At 33.1% G+C, this 6,653-nt stretch overlaps 1 long non-coding RNA gene across 1 annotated transcript; it reads left to right on the top strand.

Annotated features, from left to right (window-relative positions):
- The first annotated feature begins 783 nt into the window (after positions 1 to 783).
- LOC110797745 (uncharacterized) lies at positions 784 to 6,126 on the top strand. The gene is made up of 3 exons (XR_002535930.2): positions 784 to 1,253; positions 1,698 to 1,764; positions 5,828 to 6,126. It is a non-coding gene; the product is annotated as an uncharacterized lncRNA (long non-coding RNA).
- The last annotated feature ends 527 nt before the right edge of the window (positions 6,127 to 6,653 follow it).

The following is a 6,653-nucleotide window of genomic DNA, read 5'->3' as shown; positions in this document are numbered from 1 at the left end:
TGCGCGTCTCGCCTGTGCCCGCGCCCAGCCTCGTCGCCCCTCTCGTCCCTTCGTGCGCGTGCGCCCTACTTGCGGTGTGTTGTGTGCGTTGTTGCTTGTTGTGTTGCGTTGATCGGCGCACACACACACAAACGATTAATCGTTGTGTGTGTGTGTGTTGTTCAATTGTTTCAATCAAATTATGTTTTCAAAAACATTAAATTTTTGTTTTTTTAAAATTCTTTTAATTGTTGTAATTATTTTAAATATTTGGGTTATTTAAATTGATTAGAACGGTTATGGACACCGTATTGGGTTAGAGTTGTATTTTAATTAAAGAGATTAGTTTTGATGATTTAAATTATTATTTTCAGATTTTATAAGTTTATAAAGTGTTGATTTTTGAAGTCAAAACATGTTTTTATGACAAACCATTATTAGGGTTTTGATTACAATTAATTAAGCGATTGATTCACATAATTTAATGAGAATTTAAATTATGGGAATCAACTTAAATTTTTGGATTGTTTATAAGCTTTAAAAAGTTGGTTTTTAATGGTTTTAAAGCTAAAAAGTCAATGTTTTTGTGTAGGGCTTGAGTTGACTATTTGAGACTATTAAATTAATGATTTATGAATGATTTCTAATTAAACCACTAGTAGAAAAAACCTCAAGTACTTTGAACAAAGTGCTTGGGTTTTAGAGAAATCCCAAGCACTTAATTGAACCCAAAAAAAAATTCTGAGTAAATGCTTGGGGTTTTCTATTCACCCAAGCACAAAGTTGTAAATTTACAAGTGCTTGGGGTTTACTATTCACCCCAAGCACTAAACCTTCCCCTTTACAGTCTTTTCACTTAGGTTAATTCAATTTACATTGCCAAAAATTCCCTCCACTGCCAAATTTTCATTCCCCGCCTAACGCAAACCTTCCCCTTCTTGCTTCCTTCTTCCCGTTGCACCGCCGTTCTTCTTGCTCCTTTCATTTCGACATCTCCGGTTGCTGCTTGCTCCGTTCTTGGCTCTCCATTCTTCGCTCCTTGCTCTGGTCTTGGCTCCGTTCTTGGCTCCGTTCAATTGCTCCGTCCTTGGCTCCGTTCAATTGCTCCGTCCTTGGCTTCGTTCTTGGCTCTGCTCTTCGCTCCGTTCTCCTTTCTTGCCTCCGTTCTTGCACTGCCGTTTTCGTGCACCTTCGTCGCTCTTGCACCGCCGTCGCTCCTGCACCGCCGTTCTTCTTGCACCGCCACCGTCGTCGCTTATGCTCTGTTCTTCGAGGTTTGGCTCTGTTTGTCTGTCGTTCTTCTTGCAGTGCCGTAATTTTTTTATTTTTTTAAATTTTTTTTGTGAATTATTTTGTGAATATTTTGAGAATTATTTTGTGAATTATTTTGTTAATTATTTTGTGAATTATTTTGTGAATATTTTGTGAATATTTTGTGAAATATTTTGTGAATAATTTTTTAAATATTTTGTGAATAATTTTGTGAATATTTTGTGAATTATTTTGTGAATATTTTGTGAATTATTTTGTGAATTATTTTGTGAATATTTTGTGAATATTTTGTGAACTATTTTGTGAATTATTTTGTGAATATTTTGTGAATTATTTTGTGAATTATTTGCAATTATCTACATTTATTTTGTCTGAATTAAGTAGAATAAGTTCCTGTAAAAAAAATGTGCTAATTAATGTGCTTATATTTATGATTGATTTTGTAGCGATACGATTCAACTTGGAGCTAGTGAGGAGTGTAGCGATCGAAATTAATAGCTTGCTTTGATATTGGTATGTATTTCTAATATTTCATTCTTTCTCTTTGTATTTAGTCTAGGTACAATATTTGAATATACGTGGTATTGTTAGTTATTTGATGAAAATGTTCTAGTTAAGTTGTTATATATAATAGAAGTTAATGCACGATCATCATTAAATATGCCTAGATACCTGTTCAAGACTTACTGATTAGGAGTAAGTCTTGAACAGTCCCCGGTTGGGACTGTTCTTGGATGTTTAATCTCACTTAGGCGGTGAATGTATGTCTTCTTTTTGATTGTATGGAAAATTTTGGCTCGTCGTTTCCCTACATTTTTCTTCAGATACATATGTATATAAGTTAATTCTACATAGTTTACTTAGGAGAACTGTAGGGAAATGCTGCCGAATTTTCCATGTAATCAAAATTTGACATACATTCAATAGTAGAATTAGACGTCTAAGGATAGGTTAGGTTGGAGTGATAAGGACCTTTGGAAAGAATGCATTATATTCATATTACGGTCATTAGTTAAGAGTTCGGAGCGAAAACGACCATTATAGTCAAAATATGTCCTATTACGGTCAAACGAGCCTAAAATTTGAATAACTTGACCAAAGTAGATGAGAATGCGTCTTACCAACCTAATACTAAGTATATAAACGTGTAAAAGGTTCAAAATACTTATTTAGGTTCATTAGTTAAGAGTTGGAACCGAAAGCGGCCATTTAAATCAAAATTGTTCCTATAACTATCAAACGGACCTTAAATTTGCATAATTTGACCAAAGTAGATGAGAATGAGTCTTAGAAACATATACTAAGTATATAAACATGTAAAAGGTTCAGAATACTTATTTAGGTTCATTAGTTAAAATTTGGGATCGAAAACGGCCATTATAGTCAAAATATGTCCTATTACGGTCAAACGAGCCTAAAATTTGCATAACTTGACCAAAGTAGATGAAAATGAGTCTTAGAAACCTAATACTAAGTATATAAATGTGTAAAAGGTTCAAAATACTTATTTAGGTTCATGTGTTAAGAGTTGGGACCGAAAACGACCATTTAAGTCAAAAATGTTCCTATAACGGTCAAACGGGCCTTAAATGTGCATAACTTGACCAAAGTAGATGATAATGAGTCTTAGCAACCTAATATTAACTATATTTAATATGTAAAGGGCTTATAATAGGTATTTAGGTTCATTAGTTGAGAGTTGGGAGCGAAAACGACCATTATAGTAAAAATATGTCCTATTACGGTCAAACGAGCATAAACTTTGCACAACTTGACCAAAGTAGATGAGAATGAGTCTTAGCAACCTAATAGTAAGTATATAAACGTGTAAAAGGTTCAAAATACTTATTTAGGTTCATTAGTTATGAGTTGGAACAAAAAACGACCACTATAGTAAAAATATGTCCTATAACGGTCAAACGGACCTTAAATGTGCATAACTTGACCAAAGTAGATGAGAATGAGTCTTAGCAACCTAATACTAAGTATATTAAACGTGTAAAAGGTTCAGAATACCTATTTAGGTTCATTAGTAAAGAGTTGGGACCGAAAACGACCATTATAGTCAAAATATGTCCTATTACGTTCAAACGAGCCTAAAATTTGCATAAATTGACCGAATTAGATGAGAATGAGTCTTAGAAACCTAATACTAAGTATATAAACATGTAAAAGGTTCAAAATATTTATTTAGGTTCATTAGTTAAGAGTTGGGACCGAAAACGACCATTATAGTCAAAATATGTCCTATAACGGTCAAATGGGCCTTAAATGTGCAAAACTTGACCAAAGTAGATGAGAATGAGTCTTATCTACCTAATATAAACTATATTTAATATTTAAAGGGCTTACAATACGTATTTAGGTTCATTAGTTGAGAGTTGGGAGCGAAAATGACCATTATAGTCAAAATATGTCCTATTACGGTCAAACGAGCCTAAAATTTGCATAACTTGACCAAAGTAGATGAGAATGAGTCTTAGAAACCTAATACTGAGTATATAAACATGTAAAAGGTTTAAAATACTTATTTAGGTTCATTAGTTAAGAGTTGGGATCGAAAATTACCATTATAGTCAAAATATGTCCTATTACCGTCAAACGAGCCTAAAATTTGCATAACTTGACCAAAGTTGATGAGAATGGGTCTTAGCAACCTAATACTAAGTATATAAACGTGTAAAAGGTTCAAAATACTTATTTAGGTTCATTAGTTAAGAGTTGGAACCGAAAACGGCCATTTAAGTCAAAAATGTTCCTATAACGGTCAAACGGGCCTTAAATGTGCATAACTTGACCAAAGTAGATGATAATGAGTCTTAGAAACCTAATATTAACTATATTTAATATGTAAAGGGCTTAGAATAGGTATTTAGGTTCATTAGTTGACAGTTGAAAGCGAAAACGACCATTATAGACAAAATATGTACTATTACGGTCAAACGAGCCTAATATTTGCACAACTTGACCAACGTAGATGAGAATGAGTCTTATCAACCTAATACTAAGTATATAAACGTGTAAAAAGTTCAAAGTACTTATTTAGGTTCATTAGTTAAGAGTTGGGACCAAAAACGACCACTATAGTAAAAATATGTCCTATAACGGTCAAACGGACCTTAAATGTGCATAACTTGACCAAAGTAGATGAGAACGAGTCTTATAGGAACCTAGTACTAAGTATATTAAACGTGTAAAAGGTTCAAAATACCTATTTAGCTTCATTAGTTAAGAGTTGGGACGGAAAACGACCATTATAGTCAAAATATGTCCTATTAAGGTCAAACGAGCCTAAAATTTGCACAACTTGACCAAAGTAGATGAGAATGAGTCTTAGCAACCTAATACTAAGTATATAAACGTGTAAAACATTCAAAATAATTATTTAGGTTCATTAGTTAACAGTAGGGACCGAAAACGACCATTATAGTCAAAATATGTCGTATAACGGTCAAACGGACCTTAAATGTGCATTACTTGACCAAAGTAGATGATAATGAGTCTTATAGCAACCTAATACTAAGTATATTAAACGTGTAAAAGGTCCAGAATACCTATTTAGGATCATTAGTTAAGAGTTGGGACCGAAAACGACCATTACAGTCAAAATGTGTCCTATTACGGTCAAATGAGCCTAAAATTTGCATAACTTGACCAAAGTAGATGAGAATGAGTATTAGCAACCTAATACTAAGTATATAAACATGTAAAAGGTTCAAAATATTTATTTAGGTTCATTAGTTAAGAGTTGGGACCGAAAACGACCATTATAGTCAAAATATGTCCTATAACAGTCAAATGGGCTTTAAATGTGCATAACTTGACCAAAGTAGATGATAATGAGTCTTGGAAACCTAATATTAACTATATTTAATATTTAATATTTAAAGGGCTTATAATACGTATTAAGGTTCATTAGTTGAGAGTTGGGAGCGAAAATGACCATTATAGTCAAAATATGTCCTATTACGGTCAAACGAGCCTAAAATTTGCATAACTTGACCAACGTAGATGAGAATGAGTCTTAGCAACTTAGTACTAAGTATATAAACATGTAAAAGGTTCGAAATACTTATTTAGGTTCATTAGTTAAGAGTTGGGATCGAAAATGATCATTATAGTCAAAATATGTCCTATTACGGTCAAACGAGCCTGAAATTTGCATAACTTGACCAAAGTAGATGAGAATGAGTCTTAGCAACCTAATACTAAGTATATAAACGTGTAAAAGGTTCAAAATACTTATTTAGGTTCATTAGTTAAGAGTTGGAACCAAAAACGACCACTATAGTAAAAATATGTCCTATAACGGTCAAACGGACCTTAAATGTGCATAACTTGACCAAAGTAGATGAGAGTGAGTCTTAGAAACCTAATACTAAGTACTTAAACATGTAAAAGTTTCAAAATACTTATTTAGGTTCATTAGTTAAGAGTTGGAACCGAAAACGGCCCTTTAAGTAAAAATTGTTCATATAACTCAATTATTGTTTTAAAATAATGTTTATATTATATTTTACAATATTCATTTCTCTTACTAATTTATTGCGTGTTTTTTTGTTGGATTTGATTATAGGAATCCATGAACAAACCAAGGGAGCGTTCCTTCACGACTGATGAAATAAAATGTGTTCGAGACAAGCTGGCACGATTTATTACTAATGAATGTCTTTGATTGTTCTCTTTTTTAGAATGATTATGAATCTAATACTGTAGTTTTCTACCTTTTTCCATTAACAATTTAGATACAATATGTTTTAACTCGTTGTTTTATGTTTATTTTGCTTTTTTTTTTCACTTGTGTTATTGAATGGTGTATGGATGAGCCAAGGGCATGTTTATTGGTGTATAGTATATACGTTGTGGTTGGAATGAGGTTGTTTGGTGTAGGTACAGGTTTATAGGTATAACATTTTGTGCTAAAGTGGTACGGGCCTGACAAAATTTACGGAAAAAAAAACAATAAAAATATTATGTGCTAAAAAATACCCCAAGCACTTGATAGTAGCAGATTTTGTTTAAAAACATTGTTAATATCAAGTGCTTGGGTGTTATGGAAAACCCCAAGCACTTCACAAGTCAAGTGCTTGGGGCTTTCCTAAAACCCCAAGCACTTAACATGTCAAGTGCTTGGGGTTTTCCATAAATCCCAAGTTAAGTGCTTCACCCTCGAGTGATGGGGGCATAATCACCAGCACTTAGTGGCATTTTACCCCAATCACTTGAGGTTTTTTCTACTAGTGAACTAAGAGTTTTAGAATCTTAAATAGTTGCTGGAAATTTAGTAAACATGGATAATAATTTAGTTCTCCTTTTGTGTTTATATGAGTTGATTTCTAGTGAGTCGTGATTCGCAAAGTGGCCCCCGTACTTAGGTATTCCAGGTACGTACAAGACTAGGG

The sequence above is a fragment of the Spinacia oleracea genome, chromosome 3 (assembly GCF_020520425.1).
Source record: "Spinacia oleracea cultivar Varoflay chromosome 3, BTI_SOV_V1, whole genome shotgun sequence".
NCBI lineage: Eukaryota > Viridiplantae > Streptophyta > Magnoliopsida > Caryophyllales > Amaranthaceae > Spinacia > Spinacia oleracea.
Note: the sequence above shows the minus strand (reverse complement) of the source record. Positions and strands in the feature narration are given on the sequence as shown.